The 21,870-nt window shown below is 38.4% G+C and overlaps 1 long non-coding RNA gene across 1 annotated transcript; it reads right to left on the reverse strand.

The window, feature by feature from the left end:
* Positions 1-914: 914 nt before the first annotated feature.
* On the reverse strand, positions 915-20,693 carry LOC108896661 (uncharacterized). The gene is made up of 3 exons (XR_001963146.2): positions 20,651-20,693; positions 12,950-13,051; positions 915-1,164 (listed from the first exon to the last, which is right to left on the reverse strand). It is a non-coding gene; the product is annotated as an uncharacterized LOC108896661 (long non-coding RNA).
* Positions 20,694-21,870: the final 1,177 nt, after the last annotated feature.

Here is a 21,870-nt window from a genome sequence, read left to right on the forward strand (position 1 = left end):
TCCCATCACCAAAAGCAGCATCATTTGTAATTTAATTGTACATTTGCCCCCTCGATAAATTAGCATTTCATCTAACAGCACTGAGCATCTTTATTAGTTTGCCTGACCTCTGTGACTGGGTGAACACTCCACTGAGTGCATGCTCAACTGTCTAATTGATGGTGTAGATGCACAAGTTGAATTTGAAAACTGTCAGTGTCTGTAGAGCCAAAACCATTGGTATAAAGATGATGTTAAGAAAACATGAATAGTCATCACAAGCAAATTAGGAAAACACCTTAATCAGTGTGACAGCATACATGCTGTAAATACCTACACACACTGGAAATACTTCTGTTGTTCTCTGTACTAACTGCAGCACACATCTATGTTTGGACACGTGCGTATTTGCAGGATGTTCGTCTATCTGCTTGTGTTTTGTCTGTTTGCATGTGTTTTGGCCACCATATGTTTGGAACAGGGTAACTTTAAAGTTGATGTCAGAGAAAGACCTGTAGGCAAGGACTGGAGACTGGAGTTTATCTACTCTAGAGAGATACACCTAGGTTGACCTAGACTAAAGGCAAAGCTTTCAAAGAGTACACTATGAACAAGACATGAATTTGAGGTAGTTCTGTTGACAATCACAATTTATCTGTGTGCAGATAATATGCACACACGAGCTAACACAATAACATTTACAGACCAACAGCTCCACTCTTCCTTCCACAACCTGTCACCCACTCATTAGAGCACCTGATGACACACACCACCACAGTGATCACTGATTGAGCAGACCGCCTGAATAACAGCACAAAAATGTCATACCTCACCTCGGTTAAATAACCTTCTGGAACACAAATGCAGACAATTTGAAACTGAACCATTAGAGTGAAATTTATGAATGCAAAACAAAGCTGATGTTGTGGTTAGTTAGAAATATGGATATGAAACATAAAAAATTAAACTGATTTCATGACAAAATAGTCATTTGAAATATTTTAATCTCACATTCACTGAATTTAACACAATAATTTCATTAAGCTAAGGCAAATTTGGGCAGTGTGGTGGTGCAGTGGTAAGCTCTATCACCTCACAGTAAGAAGGTTCTGGTTCAAACCCTGGTGCGGCTTTTGTATGCTCTCCCAGTGCCTGCGTGGGTTCTCTCCGGCGTCTCCACACAACCTAAAGACACGCAGGTTAGGTTAATTGCTGACTCTACATTGCTTGTAGGTGTGAATGTGAGTGTAAATGGTTGTTTGTCTATATGTCAGCCCTGCAATAGAATGGCGACCTCTCCAGGGTGTGCCCCGCCTCTCACCCAGTGTCAGCTGGGATTGGCTCCAGCCCCTTCACGATCCTCAAGGCTAAGCAGTATAGATAATGGATGGATGAATAATTCAAATTCAACAACTGTATTTGAGTTAAGTCTCGGTCTTTCCTGATTAAATTACATGATAAAAAGCCATATGTTCTCCTACATACTTCTGCTAATCTATGTCAAAGGTCAAACCCACTAATAATTGTGTTCTGATAAATGGCTTTAAAAGCCCTGCACACAGAGGTAAACACACACACACACACACACACACATACAAATACATAATTCTGGCTGATTAGAATGATGCTCAGCTTGAGGTTGGGCAAGTCTATGTTAATTATATGTGGTCACCTCACACAGTGTAATAAGATATAGAGGAAACGTTAAGGCCTGACATAAAATACAGTTTTACATGTAGTTAATTCTGTCAATTGCCTTATTCATTTCTCTTCTCTCTCAGTGTACAATGTCTGTGTTGGTTCTTGGAACATTACTGTCCTGCCATATTCATGCACGAGAAAACATAAATGTATACACTATATTCTTTTCAATTAACTAGGCAGTACCATAGACTGTATAGGCAGTACATGGCGAGTTGATTAGCTAACGCTACATAAGCAGGAGGAGATATTTAGCATAAACCACCAGCTAAAATAAAAGGTACTGGGTAGATAATTTAAGATTAGATGTACACACATCAGTGCTCCTGGTCACGTCCAGTCAAAAATAAATGTCATTTAACTCTCTGTATCAACACTGACACTGTCTGAGGATTAAGTATCTTGTAGTTGAATTAGTAGTTGAATTAGACTTTAACAAGAGTTGAAATGATTCTATATTTTTACTTTTAACTCTAACACTGAAAATCTAACACTTTTGATTTTGCTGTGTATATGTCATGAGACCATCCTATTTAAATAATGGTCACATAAAGATAAAGTATATAATAAATATGAAATTAGTTCCATATTACATTCTGCATTTAGCACTGTTTGTAACAGTTTAAAAGGTACCTATGTACATTAGATGAGTCTTGTACATAATATCTTCATATTTTCAGAATTAAATAAATGTCATTGAAGAGAATCATACATGAAAATACATTGATTGATCTGAACTACATAGTATATTGGCTATGTAGATGAGGTGCACAATATGCTTTGTTTTCTCTCCATTAGGCATAGCCTGGCTCTCCCTGTCTCTGTCATAACTTATATTCTGCTTGATTTGAACATTTATATGTCAAGCAATAACACCCACAACTGAAATCATGCAATGTTCATGTTAAACATGGAAGAGATAGTAACTTCTACTTACTTTTTTCTGTCAGCTTTCAAGTTGTAAATGCTGATAATGACTTTGAGTTTTTCTTTATACAACAATTTCTTAAATGCTATTTTGCAATGAACTCAACAATAAAATGTAGGGACGAGGCATATTTTAAGTTAGTGTTGTAACCATTAATGTTTAATGCATTTTACCTAAAGAATACCTTGGCCTAATCAACTAATTTACATACCTATATTTTGGTTAAGCCATTCTTAGTCTAAACACTGAATGCATGTCTTTGTCATCTGCAGAGTGAATTTTTGAAAGAAATTGAAACCAACATTTTAAAACCTACATTTTTGCTTGGAAGCAGTCTTCTTGTTCCTTTGCCTCCACTGGCACATTTCTATATCTCTTGGCTTATGGAAACTGCAGAGTCAAGTGATATTTTTTTGTGGTTTCATCACTACAGCAACACCTTTTCCGACTTGACTTTTATGACTTTCTTACAGTGAATTTTGCATTTATTTATTTTACAATGACAAGAATTCTTCAACAATAAAATAGTCAACAAATAAACAAAGCAACATTGAAATTGCACTGAGACAAAAATTTGCAGAGGGCTTTCAGACTGTAAATCCCTTGACTGTTTTGTTGACCAGACAATTGCCATTTAGATTTGGATGCAAAGCCGAAGAAAAGAAGATTGTGTTTTCTGTGTCACTACTGTCCATCCATTTAATATTTCAGCAGCTCTGTGGTCTCCTATTAACCACCATTCCTCTCTCTTTCTGATCCATCAGAAACTGTTTTAAAGTGCAAAATAGGGCAATGTTTGGGATCGGCGCTAAAAAAATAAATAAATAAATAAATTTTTAAAAAAGCAGGGTGGATTGACCTCGGCCTCCCACAGTGAAATATTAACAAGTTGACAGTGATTGAAGAGAATCAGTGGAATAAACATGGCCCAGATTATCGTACATTCATTATTGATGGTGAACTGGTGGTTCCTCTAGACACTGGTGAAAGTAAATTCATCAGCATTCAAATTAGATGGAATGTTTTTCAAAGATTTTGCTTCTGGGTGTGTTTGCCCTTTTTGCTACTTTCAGGCCTCTCTGCTGTTGGACGGTCCGGAGGAAATAAGTGACAGCAAAGATAAGGACAGAGTGAAACTTTTTCTGGTACATTGCCTTGAGGCCCCAGAGAAACTTTTAAATGATCATTTGGAAGATTTTGAGACTCAGTGTCAGAGTCAAATGAAATGTTGTTTATCTGCAGAATGAAAGGATGTGGCTGGGGATATTGTATATTTTTTCTCCATGTCAACAAATTCCATGAAAAGACCAAAACCAACAATGATATAATCCTAGTAAGTAGGTTATGGCACCTGCATTCAAAGCTTGATTTCTCTTACACCCACACTGTAGCTTAGTTTGACTAAACCTTCCTGCCACTGTAAATACTCACTAAAGCACCAAATACATATTAATCCGCAACTGAAAATAGTCCCTGTGAAGGAGCTATGAGACATCCCCCTCACTGTGCACACCTATTTTCTGTTAAATAATGCTTCAGTGACTGCTTGTGATTAAAATCTGCAGGATATGGTTGACCCCTTTGTAATGTCATTTGAGTATTTGTTTTGGTGTTTGTTTTTAAATCTCTCTCAGAGGTTAATTTCCTGTCAGTGAGGGGTGCTTTCATCGAGTGCACACGACAGGATGTACCACCAGACTTATGCTTTCACTTAGATTTATTGGACTGTACCAGCTGAAGAGCGGGGCTGACCTTGGCTGGTTAGATTTAGTGTCATTATTGCTTAGTTTTCAGTTATTGCTGTTTTTGTTACAATAATACTTTTATATGAGTTATTCTATAGTTTAATATTATAGAGTTTTTGTATATTGCAAATATTTGTAAATATGTTGTAGATCATTTTTAAGTGAGCAAGGTATCATTTTCAGTTGTTTTAGAAACATTTGCTGAAAAGTTTGGAAGTAGGAAGGACGAATTCTGTTCACTACCCTGTCCTGAACTGGACTGCAACAAGGGAGTTAGTGTAGTGCACAAGGTGAACATCAGATTCAGGTCTGGAGGTAGACCGCAGGGGCTATGACTAGGAGTGAGTGAAGTAGCCAAGACTTAAGGTGACAAATGCAGAAAAGACTACGGCCTTTATGTGGCAAGGTGATGAGTAATATTGTAATGGTAGGGGTGGTGGATGAGCATGTAGCACGTCTGACTTTGGGCTAGTCTGACAAGAGACTTGGGGCTGGTTTGACAAAGATACACTCTGACTATGATTTAGATCTAACTAGCACTCACACTTCAGATAGATGTCTAACTTTATCCACTGCACAAAGCTATCTTGTTCTTGAATATCTTAAACAGGACTAATTTGCAGTTTTTTTTGGGCCTGGTTATATTGGATATCTGCTGATATTGAGTTGGACCCAATACTTATATTTATCTAATACTGTTTTGAATACATATCTAACATACTGAAATAAAAGCTGTAAACTACTAAATTATATCTTATTTTTCAAAAGCTACTTGATTCAACCATGGGCCCTGGTTCAAAACCAATAAGTTGATAAGCTTAAATTATTGTAATATTAAATGAAATAATTATCTGATGTGAATGAATGTTTATTTGGAGTATGAGACTCCTGAAAACTGACATGATGTGATCAGCTAAAAAGAAGATGGATCACTCTGTTGGAGTTGTTGGAAATAAAGAAGCACTTAGTGCGTACTGATTGCACAGCAGTGTTACAGAGCGGAGGTTATTCCCTCACAGATGAGGGCACAGGCTGAGGACAGGCACTGGCTGCAGAGAACACATGAACCCAACAACAGACGCATTTAATTTAAGCCTGCGATAAAGCCACTCAAGAAATTAATTAGTGATAGCTGATATGACCTTCCATCACAGCCATTTGTCATTTTTAACAGCAAAAGCAATGATTAGCTCTGCTGCCTGAATGTTCTGTACACTGCTCTTTAATAAAGAGAAAAAAAGAGGTGTAAGAGTTGCAGCTTTGCAAATCCATGGGACATTATTTAGAGTTTGATTTTGGCTGGCATTATTTCAGGTGATATCAATCCCAAAGCCCCTAAAGCTTTTGTCTCTTAATGTGGCACGGCTCAGTGCTTCTGCTAAGCGGTCAGTTGAGCTCAGGATAGTTTCCTCCGACAAATGAAAACAATTGACATCCTCCTCAGTGCTGCAGGTTCCCAACAGGTTATTGTGCTCTCTAAAAACAATTTCCCTTTCCTTAAAAATTTTCGCAAACCACGTTTTCCTCTTTTGTGATTTAGTGCCACTGGTCGGCAGGTATCACTGCTTGGCACCATGGAAACACGAAGTATTAGTTCTGAGTTAGTCTGAGGGTAGAGGGGATAACTTTAAAGGCTTAAGTCCAGTCCTAAATTAAGACCAGCAGAACACTACAGACCAATCTGAATGATCCTGTAACTCATGGCCCGTGTTCATGTTCCCTAACTTTCCCTAACCAATTAACCAAGGGTTTTAATTACCAAACCCTCACAACCTAACCACATTGTTGGTTTTGTTTGTTTGTTCATTTGATTATTTTACCAGATCTGCCAGGGTCACACTTTGTGCCACAGAATGGGTAGGAAAGTCAGAAAGCACAGAGAGGAGTAATGCATCATTGGTTTTGTTCCTTTCATGGAATTTGTTGACAGTCAGAACAGAATAATGCCAGCCTTAAATTTATTTATTTATAGCAGGCAGTAAGGTGGCTTTGCTTTTGAACAATATGTCCTTCAATTAAAAGGCTCAGGTTAAAACCCTGATGTTGCCGAGCATCTACCCCTCCGCAGTGTCCTTGAATGTCAACCTGCACTGTTCTGCACCTTACAGGAACCTCTGATCTCTCTTTCAGATTGCAAGCTGCAGAGAATCCCCTAAGGGAACCTTAAAATACCATTTTCTCTCTCTGCAATTAGTTTTAGAGGCATTTAGCACTCATCTAGTCTTGAGACTGCATTTAACAACTCACCTGAAACTTCAGTGATTCAGTGAGAATGACTGTAATGTCAACTCTTGCTGTGGAATTGGAAAAGTGTCTCCTCCATGTATTATACAGTGATAAACAGCAGTTTGAGTCTAGTCTGGATTATGCAGAGTCCCAGTATTTTATGATTAAAGGGTATGGGGGGAGATTTAAAGAGAGAATGACAAAATAGGTTTCTGTGAATGTATGTGTGTGTGTGTGTGCAGAAAGAGAGAGAGAGAGACAGAGACCAGAGAATGAATGCATGTGCAAAGAGATTGTGAGACAGTGTGCACATGTGAAAAGTGATTGCAAGCGAAGCAGAGATGAAATTCCGATAGATTTGCTCGCATGAGTTCTGGGTCGCTGCCGATAATCAAAAGCAGTGAAAGGGGTGGAGGAGGAGGAGGGGAGCAGAAGAAAGACAGTCAGTGAAAGTTGAGATACAGAGAAAGAGAAGGAGGGGAAGAAGAGAGCACATACATCAGGGGCTGTGACTAGCAGGTGCAGGGATGGTGGGGAGGGCAGACCGAGGGTCTGATCAAGAGAAAGATCTCACTGTTTAATCTTGAGACTCTTCCCACTGCCAAACTAGCAAGGCTTTGGCCCACTGTATGGCTTGTTCTGTGATCAGGAGCAAACAGATTCATCTTTTCAGCTCACTCGCCCCTCAGCCTCTGCGTGGGCTGCAAAGTTGATTACAGCCTAGAAAAGGCCTTTGTCATCACGCTGTTAGGAGCTTCGACAACTGGTTCAAATCATCCCACAGCAGTTATAGTTACACAGCCTCTTCAAATGCTCGGTGTATGATATAAACGAGCCACTTCAGACAAACCAGTGCAGATTCTGCAGAGCCTTTTAACCCACTGCTGGAGGATTGTAACAGCCTGAAATTGTTGGTAACATGATTCTGTGCATATATGTGTATATCTATGTTTATTTGTGTTGTTATTTGTGTTGTTGTGTTGTGTTATTTGTGGTGGATGCTGTGATTGGATCAAAGCAGTGGGCTCCTTCCACTGCACAGCCATGGTGCACACAATGTCCTGTTGTGATGCTAAATTTTGTGTTAATTAAAATAAGAAATGAAAACAAAACAAAAACAACACACACATGCACACACACACACACACACACAAAATCACCAGCACTTTTCCCCCCACAAAATCTGAAGCCAAAGCTTACCAATGGATTTAAAACAATATACTGCAGGCTTACTTCTATTTATAATCCTCTGCAATCATCTGTGCTTATTGACCACCACTGACCTAATGTACATTCATTGACAGAAGTCTTGTTGCATAAGGACATAGTAACTTAACATGGCATATAACTTTATTTCTAATCAATCGTTACAATAAATGGTTCATTTTAATGTCGAAGGCTTTCACATTAATAACTGGCTGCAAAATGAAACACAGCTCACAGCTTAGTAAAGCCAATAACATCTGTTTTTCCAAGGACAAAAGTCTTGTTGTGTCTTTAAATGATTCAACCAATCACATATTAGAGCTTTGCCTGTGACAAATACTGTAATTAACACATTCCAAGACTATTCACAGACCAAAGTGCTGATCATCAAGAGCCTGAAGACCAAGTCTGCTGCTGAGGTGGCAGACGTCTTCAATGTATCCAAACGTCAAGTGGAGAGGATAAGAAAAAGTCAGGTAGACCCCGTAAGACAACTGTTTGAGAGGAACGCTTGTTACTTGGACAGTCCAAGGCCAGCCCTTTTTCAACTGCAGGCAGAGCTACATGAGCACTGGTCACCAGAAACCCCTGTATCTACAAGAACAGTTTGTCGAATTCTCTCACGCAGTGGTCTCCGTGGCCAAATTAGTGCTCACAAACCACCAGAAGACAACAAAAAATCATGTTGCATTTCCCACGGCCCACAGCTTGCAGAAACAGTGGAAAAGTGGCAGAAGGTTGATTTTTCTGATGACTCGTCATTGAACTGCATCCCAATCGCCACAAATTCTGCAGTCAAGTTTGGTGGAGGAAAATTCATGGTTTGGGGTTACATCCAGTATGGGGGTGTGTGAGAGATCTGCAGAGTGGATGGCAACATCAACAGCCTGAAGTATCAAGTATCTTGCTGCCCATTACATTCAAAACCACAAGAGTGGGCAAATTCTTCACGAGGCACCATGACTTTATGTTCTGATGTTATTGTAGTATGTTTGTGTATTCAAAATAAAGTATAATTTCTACCGTACATTATTTTTGTATGCAACAAGACTTTTGTCCAAGCAAAATCTGACCTTTCTGTTCTAATTAAATGATAAAGCTCAATGAATGATACAAGACTTTATTTTGGTATTATAAGCATAATCTGGAGGCCTTTGCCTTTCATATAAGCCATTTCTGATTCCAACTGATCAACTACAAGTCAAGTTATTATTTGTTGTTCCTACAACTTGGATAAGTGACAAGACTTTTGTCAGGGACTGTATATATGCAGAAACTGTTATTAGAAAGGCTTGCTGTTATACACTGCAAAGTTCTTCTCTTAGCTAAAAATGGACTATAAGATAGAGCATGGTTTATTGTCAGGTATTTTAGTTAGTCTGTGGCGAGAATTTGGTGAGCTGCCGTTTGTAGCTGGATAACTGCAACCATTACATCTTCAGGAAATCACACGTGTTACTTTGTCCTGTTTTTGACTGTGCAACTGGCTGCCACGTTCACTTGGAACTAGTGTGGAAACCTTTAAAACACTTGTCTTGTACCTTTTACAATGCACAAGATTAAAATAGATAAATAAATAAAAAATAATGAGGGAATTTAACTTGGTGACAATCTAGGATTGTCAGAATCCACATCTTAGAAGTAGAAGTACATGTGTCTGTCTTTTTTTGTTTGGTTTGTTTTTCTGAATGTAAACTATTTTTTTTTTCTTTACTGTTTTACTTGTCTTTCTTCCACAGTTCTACTGTTAAATTTCAACTGTGAACAGCGAAGAGTGCCAACATAAAGTTTGGGATTTTAGATCCTCAGTTGGTGCAGTTAGCATATATGACTTGCATGCTGTTTGGTTTAGAATGCATGGGTAAATAAAATGGCATGGACCCATTTCACAGCAGATATTTCTGTCTTAATGCAGAACAAGCACAGGTGGAGGTGATAACATTAATACTGGCTGCATTCCCATTTAGGTGAACCAGGTCACAGGGTCTGGTGTTGTTCATGCTCACTAACCCGACATGGTTTCCTGGGATACTTGATGGAATGAGGACACTGCAAGTGTGGTCCAAAAGTCTGAGACCACTTTCTCATGATAATGTGCTGCCTCTTGCCCTTCGGGAAGAAAGGACAATGACAAGGCCATCCCTGCATAAACACAGAACACACACTGTGCGTAGGGCTTCATGATGCGATGGAGGCTTCATTTTATGCTCACAGTTATGGACGCCAAAGTGTCAACAGCAAAGTCCTCAAGCCAACACTCACAATACCCGCACGCACCAAGTCAAATCATTTGAGTGAGTTGGAAAGGAGCAGAGAGGAGACAAAGGAAGTCTCAGATCTGTCATCTACGATATCACACACATTGCTGCAATGATTGACAATCAACATCTGACCAATCACTGCTCAGAGCAGGGCACTACTGCAGGAGGAGAGATGTCATTTAAAGACATTTTCAATAAGATTCAATGCTGGATGCTTTTTTTTTTTTTTTGTTTGTGTGGGTTTTTTTTAAGGAAAACATCTTTGTAAAAATAGTTTGTGAATTGATACCCTACATAAGAAAATGTTTGGCACCACAATTTTGTTATGATGGGGGCCTCAAGGGCAGTCCTGGATGGTGAAGAGCTGACCAGGTTGATTGACGTCCACATCACTGCCCCTTGCCTCATTAGTGCTCCTTCATTTATATCCACTCCTTTTACTTAAAAGCAGAGTCAGCTGTTATATTCACAAAAAATCTGTAGACCAAGAGAAAAGGACCAAAATAAAACTCCCTGCTTTTTTTCTTGACAGTGAACCAGAGCTTTGTGATGTAGGAATTAGCCTTTAGTCAGCATATCTTTCAAAATTAGGTTTGAATGTGACACTGCAGATAAATAAGTTATTGCTGTGCTCTGCAGTTTTGTAAAAGCACTGAATCAGTGGAGCTGGTTTTACATGAGAAACAGGCCTGGATCTGATAAATAGAGAGGTTCTTTGTGTTTGACTAAATGGATATCACTGACCAATAGCACTAACGAGGAAAGGCAAGTTGTTGTAATCTAAAAAAAAATAAATAAATAAAACAAATAACAACATATAACAACAACAACAACTAAAGAACAAAAGGGGTTAATAATCTACCTCACTCCAATATGTCATTTGCAATTTTACCAAATTGCTTAATTATTGCTTTATCCCATTAGAACCATTTAGTCTCTTCTTAGTCCACATGGACTGTAAGTCATATGCAATGTCAGATGATCAATGTCAAGTCTCAAGTTCCCCTACCAACCAATGCCTGCAGAGTGAGTGATTGCCATGGTAACCGGGGACTGGTTGACTGGAGGAATTACCATAAGAAACAGATACTGTGTAAACCCCTGGCTAGGGAAATATTTGGAGAGCTTTTCTTCACAATGAGACACTTGAAGTATTCATGCAGAAAAGCACTTGCAACCTCAGCAACACTGCTGCTGTCGATCCTGAAGCCTCTCTCTCACCATGAGTCCTTCTTTTATAATAGCATCACTTTGCATTGAATGAGTCTACAGTAAAGACGGGCTTGAAAAGTGATCTACTGGTACCTGGCAGATGACACTTTATCATTCTGAAGTATATTTTAGATAGCCATGCCAAGCCTGGACTTGTGTATCATAGGATGAAACAATTTACAGTAAACTGACTGCTCTCTAACTTATTGTATCTGTCCTGCATGTACACTGCCAAAAGGGAGAGAGTTATTACATTTTATTATAGTTCAGTTCCGTATTACTATACAAGATGAAAAATCTTGTCAAGCACCAGTTGCATTACATTATTAGACTTGTTTTAAAGTAACTGGTCTTGATTTTTCAAAGGAGAAAGTCTTCAAGTTTGTTTTTTTGTTTTTTTTAATCAGACCAATCTTTTAACTCTACAAGACAAAAACAACACTGAAAATATATATTTTCTTTTTTAACTTTTGGTTCACACACAGTGTGATTCAATGTGTCTCTGTCAGATCCATTGCACCTTTTTCCCCTAAGAATCCTGATTACATTTGCAGCGCATGATTAATCTGGCTACAAATTCTTAGATGTTTACTTACTATGTGGCTGTACTCCCCCTCACTGGAAATTAGTGTTAGGAGCAGATAATGGATGGATGAATTAGATTATAAACAGCTATTCATTATTTCAAGTACATCCACAAGGCCAGGCTAAAGTTCCCTCAGCCATAGCCCATTTGCCCTCATTGGCTGAGCTGAATAATTGCTTTATTTTTGCTGTTGTGGCTACATAAATATGAATAAAAATATACATTAATTATAATATAATTTGGCAATATTGCTTTCATTCTAGCTTATGAGCTGCGAGCTGTGTTCTTGAATATGCTTTATTCAGGTTAGATAGGTTTTTGGGTGGTTACAAATATATCTAATAACGACTGTGAAATATAGGATGGGAAAACCAAAAAACATGTTCATGAAATCCTATGTAATATGTCACATTGTTCTGTATTTTAGTACAGAAATTTACATGTAAAACTATTACCAAACTCCATCAAATTCTTGGGCTACACCAGGAAACACTGAGTCAGACCACTGTGAGCATCAAGTCCATGAAAATTCAGCTGCCTACACCAGTGTCTTCAGTGAGTGTTCAGTTATCTTAGTGATTTTTAAATTTTCATTATTTGTTAAAGGCAAAGTAACAAATGAAAGTATCAGTCTCTTTTTCCATTACATATGGGGCACCTTGGTGGCCCGGTGGTTAAGTGATGCCATATGCTATGATGGCAATGTCCCCAGTTTGATTCTGCCTGGGGATCTTTGTGGCATATTATTCTCCTTTCTCTCTCCTTCTTTGTTTCCTTTCACTTATCAACTGTCTACTGTCAATTAAAGGCCAAGAAACACCCAAAATATCAGGTTGACACACTGGATGGTGGTCAGTTGTCTGGAATGGATGGATGGAATGTGACATGGCCATATCAAGTGGGTATCAGGTTTTTTATGTGACCAGAATAATCATGTTTTAACCTAAAACATGTAGTAGTTGGAGTAGTTCAGGCAGATGAGTGAATTTGCAGAAAATTCTTAAAACAAGTTGAGTAAGCCCTACCATCACTGTGATTTGCTGAAACTGGCTTTGATTATGGATGTGTAAAAGTAACCAATGATTGGAGTGTCTTGGTAGCTCACCTGGTGGAGCACACAGCAGCCATCCAGAGTTGAATCCAGCCAAGGCCCCTCTCCATTTCCTGTCACTGTTGACTGTGTCTATCTGATAAAGTAGAAGATATTCTGGAAAAAAAAAATAAATAAATAAATTATATACATATATATATATATATATACACACTACTACTACTACTAATAATAATAATAATAATAATAATTGCAGTGACGTAATTATCTACCGGTTTTGTTGACCCCTCAGTTGGAATCTATAATCTTCATTTTGTTTATGAAAGCCATGTCTGCATGACAGTGTATGTGATATAGTTTAATATAACTGATAATGATCTGACTCACACCACAAAAGGACAAGAAAAATGTATCCACTAGAGCTTTAGCACCAGAAAATGCCCTTTACTCTTTGCAGAGAACATCTGGCTGAGACAAGAAAAGGTCACTTGGAGAAAACTAACTCTGCACTTGAAAGGAGAATTGCTCACATGCAAAGATTTGATCATTAAGGAGACAAAACTGTGCAAAAATGCCCTAAACATGGCAAACAAAGCTGTTCAGATGATTAATGAAGATGACATAGACATACAATCATAGTGAATACTGGAGGAGGCTTGGTCTTCTGTGTTGGAGTCTTCACGGAGAAATCAGTTCATGCTCTGACCACACACTGCACAACCAGAGAAACATTATAAAAGACAACAAGGCTACAAACCCTCCAAGACATCTGCCAGGGCTGACTTGTTCTCATGTGCACAAGTCCCATTTCATAGCTAAAATTAGACCTTCAGCTCCTCTGTACAGCAGTGTGAATCACCACGAGAGACCTCCCATCATCCTATTTATGCATCAACACGCGTGACTCCCAGTTGCTCCTAGTTTCATCGCAGCAGAACCAGACTCCGATGAAGACGAGCAGAGAGGAGGGGGGCAGCAGAATTTTTAAATGCCATTTTACACCTGCAGAAAATTGCCAATGCTATATTCATTTTCTCTAAATGTATTCTGCACCTGAATTTACAATCACGCTCAGGAGGACAAAAGACTCCTCAACCGACTCCCTCGTGGGGGACTAAGTGTTCAGAGATCTGTTGATAATATGCAAATCTCTGACACTGTGGTTTAAACTGTAGTTTAGGACAACAACAAAAAAAAGTAAATCACTCCAAATTAGCTAATCATAGTGACATTTCTTATTGTGACACTTGACTGTATTAGTGTGAGGTCATCTGGATGTTTAATCTCCTAGATTTTTGTGTTGAGTTATCCATGACTTTCAGATGAGGTAACAATGCTATGACTTACTAAGACTTACTCAGTTATAAGTAAAGTTCTGATGACTTGTCAAAATAAAGTCATACACGAGCATTAAATATATAAAAGCAACTGACTGTTTGGTTTGATAGGAATATTGAAAATGCTTTGTGTCTTCACAAATGTTGCTATTAATTAATCTAAATGTAAATAGTGAAATATGGAGGTGATGTTCTAGTGGCTTGGTGATGTGACCACTCACAAGAAGCTAAAAGCTAAGATAAGCATGCAGCTTGCCAGCATGCAAGCACTTAGTCAGTCACAAAAGCTCTTGAAACTTTTTTTTCCCCCTGTACTTCCTGGTGTTTTGTTGTGAGGATTGTATATTATTTTATACAGTGAAAAGTTATTGAAGAGACAGGAAAAAGCTCTTTGTGCACTGGCTAACAGAGCAATGAGCACACAGTTTATCCAAAATGACATGTGCAATGATTCCCATCTCATAAATGTTGCTATTGGTATTTAGTAATTTCATTGTAAATTTTCATTTTAAAATAAGGGATTTAGCCATTAAATTTTATTTATTTTCTATTTTATTGTTTTTAATTTTTTGACCGGGCTGTTATACTGGATTGTTGTGTAAAGAAGGAACCAAAAATGAAGGTGTACAAGGTCTTGGTGTACAAGTACGTTCTAACCCCTCACCTACAGACATGAGCTTTGGGTAGTGACAGCCGCCTTCTTAGATCACTCACGCAGTGTTCACAACACTCTGAACCCAGCCTTTTGCACTGATCGTGACCAGTTGGGGAGTTTGGCACTCAGATCAGGGTGATGCTGTGTCAGGTCTAGAACACACTGGAGAGAATGCCTTGGGATCGCCCAGGAGGAGTTGGAAGAAATGGCTATGGAGTAAAACATTTGGGGTATTTTGTTTAGCTTGCCACCACAATTTAGACACAGATAAGCTGGGAAAAAAAGAAGATGGATGGATTTTAAGCTACATCCATGGATACCCCTATATTAATACATTTATTGCTATCCACTGCTTGTTCATGAAATACCTGAGTCATCACATGACTTAATGATTAAAGCACCACTTTTTCTTCTTTTTTTTTTGGCTAAACAAAATGTATGCATTCCACTGAATAATTGTATGCATTCCTGCACTTCTTAAAGGGGATTTAGATATTAAGGGAGAAAAACTTTCATCAGGATAAATGAAAAAGACAGATGAAAAGGAGTGCTTGTTGGACTTGTACACTACATGCTCTCTATACAGTGCTTATTTCATTTTAAACCCTAAAACCACTTACTATTGTGCAAATACACAGTTGGTAATCCTCTTCTTTGTTAAGAAGTACTTGTTAGAAAGCTTTGATCTGACAGGCCAATTAGATGTGGTTTGTATACTCTACAGATCTCTATGATGCACTGTACAGTAGGTGCTGCTTATCCCCAGTGGTTTGGCCATCAACCAGTATGTATCTGAAAGGAATCACTTTTTTACTGAAGTCATAACTTGTGCTTTGTTGCCCAGGCAGGTGGTGTAATGAGCAGAAATGATCCAAATCATGGTGTTAGCGAGGTGGTCAATGAATTTTTAAACAAACTCACGTTTTGTAAAGTAATAATAAATTAATAGTTTACTGACACGTGTAATGAGGCGTTCTTGCTCAGAACAATATGATATCACCATGGAGTACGAGTTTGTGTGTGGAGGAGGGCTGGTGCAGTAATGGCTGAGTGGTGGAGGCACAGACTCTGTATCTCCCCCTCACTCTGTGCTTCCAACAGCTGGCAAATATTCTGTGAGTTTTAAGATAGACTTGAGCCCCTGTAAAGTGCAAAGTCTTTTCCGCGCCGCAACTTGAAAATGCAAAATAAAGCACAAGGATGGGAAATGAGGCACCTGAGGACTCAGCCTCCTGTGTGTTTGATGGTGATTGCCACAGAGATGTGATTGTAATTAGCCTCTTGACAAAACGGCTTCTCAGGATCAAGATCGTGTTCAGGGGTTTCACCAATGTGGCTCTTAAATAGTCTGTGTATGTTTTGAAATTAAATAAATCCAAAGAGGTTGCAATGAGAAAACTGTTTGTTTTTTTGTTTTTTGTTTTTCATTTCTGAGTCCTGTTCAAAAATGACAAAATGAAAACACAAGATGAATTTTCCTTGTCTTGTTTAGAGGTAGAAAACCAAAATAAACAGTGGCAAAAGAAAGAAAAAGGACTCAGACACAGAAAAAAAAAAACAAGATGAATTATCCTTGTCTTGTTTATAGCATAGACTATGTATAATGTATTTCATATACAGTCATTGGTTTATAGGTACAAAACCAAAACAGCCAGTGGCAGAAACAGTTTGTTACTGTGCACTGTCAAATATTTTTCATATCCATGGACACTGTAAATAGACAGTTAACAACAGTGGAATGGAAATAGATGACATACCATCAAAAACTATACTTAGAAAAAATGCCCAGCAGGTTTTGCACTATATCTGAACTCTTCATAAATATGTTTATAGGGCTGTGGGCAAGCCAACAAGGTGTGTGAGCCACAGTGTTGAACTGTGGTGTCACAAATTTTTCACAAAGTTTTCCTGTTTCTGTTTATTTTGGTCTTGTACCTAAACAAGACGAGGAGATTCATATTTTCATCTTTGTGTCTCATTAACAAACATAAAAACAAAAATATGAGTCATTTTCTAGTTTCTGCCTCTTTAGATGTAACTGAGTCAAAATCAAAACGTACATGGACCTTAAATGCACTATATCATTAAAGTGTTTCAGAATTTGGCATCTTAAAGGATAAATTATTTTTGAACCTGGGCCACATTTTCACATGTATTTAGGTATAAATGATTTTATAGGGATGGAAATCTTTGCAATCCATTCTATTGAGCAGGAACAGTGTACCCAGCAACCTGTGAAACAGCACTGCAATGTGCAATTTTGTCCGTGTCAAAGTACATCCACTAGAAACATTGCTATATACTGCTGCAAGACATTGATATAAATAGTAATTGTAGTAATGTAGACAAATTTGTCTACAGACAGATGTAGACAAATGCCCAGTTGGATTGCATCAGAGCGCTGAATATACCATTCTTGCTCTTTTTTTTGTCTCTTTCAATCATTTACACCTAAATACACCTAAAATAAGCTCAGTGAAAAAATCAGAGTAATAATAATATATATAATATACTATATTAAAATTATTTAAATTTTGTATCAGCAAATAGTGAAAATTATATATTTTTTTTTTAATTTAATTGCCAAAGTAGATAGAAAGCAATGGGAAATCTTTTTGATGAGCTCCAGTTAGTGCTGGGTGATAAAAGGAATTAATTGAATTGATTCGAATTTGTCTTTTTGGCTATGTGTAAAATATATGTGTATCATGAAAGTCTGGTTATTAAAACTTGCACATAAAATGTATTTTTAGACAAAAATCATTGTAATGACAGTCCCACACTATATGTGCACCTGTAGCAGGTTATGGGACTGTGATAGCTTGCTAGTTCTGGCTATTTCAAAGTGGATTTATATGAAAAATGATGACAGCCTTGCAGGTGTATGCAAATGGCAAATGTGTTATTCTTGTTTGTTTATGTCACTTATATTCCAGCAGCAAAAAAAGATCTATTAACAAAATAGGTAAGGTGGTGTGCTGTGTATAATAACATTACAGGAGTATATGAGCTCATATATGAGCTGTAAATGTACTCTCAATACTTGACCATATTGGAAATGTTTAGCTTTAAGATGCTCTGCTTCTGTAAACTGTAAGCTGCTGTAACACTTCCAGTCAACACTGGGACCTCAGTCGAGTAGTGGTACAACCAGAGAGTGACATGTATTCAGAGTATGTGGGAGGTAAGAGACTGAAATGAAAACATTTGTTTTGTAAATATCAAAAAGGAGAGATCCACTGCTTTAAATCACACTGACCCTTATTTTAAACATCCGCTATTTACCAGAATCCTATTTTAGGTAAAAAAATTGAAACTGTACTTGAAAATAAATCACTTGCATATCAAATTGGTGTGGCATACAGTCACATTATTAAGCAAGTATTGCCTTGCATATTATCTATGAACTGACTTTTATTTAGACATTTTGAGTGAATGTGGCAACTCCCACAAATCTTTGTACTTCCTCTGCACTGTTTTGTCCTCTGCAAAAACTTGCTCGCTCCCAGAAGAAACATTTTCCCATCTAATAGAGGTAGGAAGAACAAATAGCTAGGTTGAACTAATTACTGTAGGAAACCAGCCAAAACATCTTGCTCTCTATCTTGCTCTCTCTCTGAGTTTCACACACATAAACTCTACACAAACACTCTTCCCTTACATTCACTTTCCCTCTATCTCTCCGGAGATGTGACCACAGGGAGTGTTTCTATATGTCAGCTTTGCAAGACGGATGGTCGACATCTGCCACATAGCCTCGCCGGACATATTACCTGAGACACCAAACAATAACCTCTACACACACACACTCACACACATGGAAAACACACTGAAGCAGAGCCCTGCATGGCCTTAACTGGCCTGCCAAGACCTGACCTTCTAGTTACGACCATGATCACCCCCATGGGCACAAGTGGCATCTGGCTAGGTGATGTGTGTGTGTGTGTGTGTGTGTGTGCGCTGTGTGTGTTCTGCATCATGTGTGCTCGTGTGCCTGCTTCCCTGCATGTCAGTGCCGCTCTGCCTGGTTGCATGTGTTTATCTGTGTGTCCCTGTGCCTGTGTGTGCGTGTGTGTATTGTTGGCATGAAGAGCAATGCCGCAAGGAGCCTGGGCAGCATCAGAAGAGCCCGTGTGCCCCCAGAGTTTGACCATCTGTGCGTTATTGGTTGTCATTAAGGTTTCTAATTCGAAGGTGTCTCGGGGATTAGCCAAACGAGGGCAGAAAATGTCATTACGCTGTTCCTCCTGCTGAGCTGCCATGACCATATTTACATATTTATACACCTTAATTGTCTTTGCCTTGCTGCCGTGACATTGAGGCAGACAAAGTTTAGTGTGAGAGGTGGGAACACAGAGAGAAAAAGAGGAGGATAGAATGGAAGACAGAGTTACACACAGTAAAATCAAATTTAGCTGTAAAGTGGATTTGAATGAACAAATTAATTGCTAAGCAGACTAGATAAGAAGATTAACAAAAGGCAGAGATAAAAAACAAAAAACTGACAGATGCTAACAGCTCAGAAATGAGAGGAGAAACAAGATATTTTTCTCTGTGTGCCAGACTGTTTTGATGCCACATTATACACATTGTATTGAAATCAGATTGTATGATTTTGCTACTACAGCATATATATATATATATATACACACACATGTTTGGCTGCTTTAAAACATGGTCTGGCTGACCACCAGGAGAGGACCAGAACAGAGGTTTAATGACTGTGTACCACCACTGCAGCGAAGCAGCTTGGGAATGACATTTTGATCGCTGATAACAGGATTAAATCACCAGGCTATTTCTTCCTCATTCAGTACAGATAGATATGTAAATGAGAAAAACTGGTCAGTTTAGCTCCATTAAAACGCAGCACAGATAACCAGAGACGCCAGGAGGCACGAGAGAAGACAGCGGTTTAACAGGCTGAGGTTTAGTCAAGTACCAGGCTGCCTCTGCAGAGCATTGCTGCAGTGCTGCTGTCAGTAATGTGTGTAGCATGGTTGATCTGGACATGTGCAGAGCATTTTTATATGTTATTGTCTGCAAGCTGCTTTGCTGTGCTGTTTTGTACACCTATGCAAAATGATTGTGTGTGGATTCGCTCTGGAATTGCTGATTCTGAAAGGCACCTCTTGAGTTTTCAGTTCAGCAGCCTCTCTTGTTATTTTAGTCATGCATTAAAGATAACTATCCCTCCAATTCATTATGAAACTAGAAATGGGCCTAAATTTCTTACTGCAACAAGGTTTTCTTCATTGTATTTGAATTAAGAGGCAGCAGTACCTAATGTCCGTCTCTCTCTCACACATACACACACTTCCTCTCTCTATCTTCCTGAAGCTGTCCAGGGTGCTGACAGGTTTCTATGACAGATGCATGTATGGCCACCAAAACACATGGAATAAGTCTCCACCCCACCTCCAGAAAGAGAGATCATGCAATATGAGCGACAGAAACTATGCCACTACACATTTGAAATGCCCCCAGTAAATAAGTCCAATAAATAAAATGAGTGCTACCTGTTTTGCCAGTGAGGATTGCACTAATGGGCTATTAGAAGCAAAATGGGTTGAGTTCTTTCAGTTTGATGGGTTGGACACAACTGCTTTCTTTGTCCACATAAATAGATTAAAAACCAAAACAAAAAAGGCTGCTTATTCTTTGTGTCAAAATCAAGTTTCCAGGTGCTAACTGAGACATCCATTAAATCTATGTTATCATGAAATCCTATGACAAAATAAATAATATATAAGAGAACCTTACTGAGAAGTCATTGGTTCGTCAGAGGAATGCTGGATCTCCGCTGTGAAAAAAAAAAAAAAAAAAAAAAAAAATTAAGCTTAAGCTCTGAAAAAGTGAAAAAAATTCCATTTCCATTTGCCATTTCCAGATCATCCCTGTAGGAAGTAGGTCACATTTACAAGCCAAACAAGGCTGCAGGTGTGAATGCATGTCTTTTTTATGGGACAAGTGTAGCATATACATCAATCAGCCACAACATTAAAACCGGGAGCTGGTTTCAATGTTGTGGCTGAGAAATGCAGTAAAATGGTAAAACTGGTAAACTGTATTTGTTTTCCAAATGAACATCTTGCAGTTGTCTATAATATCCACCTGCAGTGACTACAGCATTATGAAACTTTTGTAAGGTTATACACAGGTACTAGCACTGGTTTGGTTAGGGTTAGAGAAAGATCCCAGGCTGGTTTAACACAGAAAAGTCTATAGTGAGGTGACACTCAGGTGAATATTACCTAAACCAAACCACAGAGGGACTCTGGATGTGAACCCTGGTCTCTGATGCCACACTGCTTTGTATGCTTGCCTTCCCTCCTGACTACCTCCTGGTGAATCTGCTGCCTGTCAATAAAAGGTTCATTAAAAAAATATGTTGCCTTTCTAATTCTTTCTAAGCAAATTTATGGACGATGGACATCAGAAATAATGATATTCCCAGGAAATGTAAATCACAGTGAATCTTAAAATGATGTATTTTATGTCTATGTTCAGGTTTGCGTGGGTTATGACTCCAAGAATTAGCAAAGGTTTTCTGTTAAATTTAATCTTTGCCTCCCCTTCAACCTTCCTGAGCCCCCCTTGAGGGACTGACTTTGTCTGTTGGCTTTGTCCTACTCAATAGCCGTGTCTATGACAAGCCATATTCTGTAATTTCCCTGTGCTTAAAATGCCATCTGGAGTGATAATTTCAATTACAGAGGAACACAGTGAATATTTAATGCCCCACCTCCCCCTGTAATGTCAATCCCGCCTGAATAGGTTTTCAATCTACCTTGAATTTCTAGAATTTTTCATAAATGCTGTTGTATAGACTAAAAAACAAAACAAAGCAAGAACAATACATGTTGTATAACATTGATATGAGAGATGATTTTGTAAAGCTCATTTTTCATTTCATTTTTTGTTCCCTTTAGTTCTTTATGGACTGCTGCCTTCAGAGTGGGAGTGAGTAAAGAGAGAAAAGT

This window comes from Lates calcarifer, linkage group LG4 (genome assembly GCF_001640805.2).
Source record: "Lates calcarifer isolate ASB-BC8 linkage group LG4, TLL_Latcal_v3, whole genome shotgun sequence".
In the NCBI taxonomy this organism is placed as follows: domain Eukaryota; kingdom Metazoa; phylum Chordata; class Actinopteri; family Centropomidae; genus Lates; species Lates calcarifer.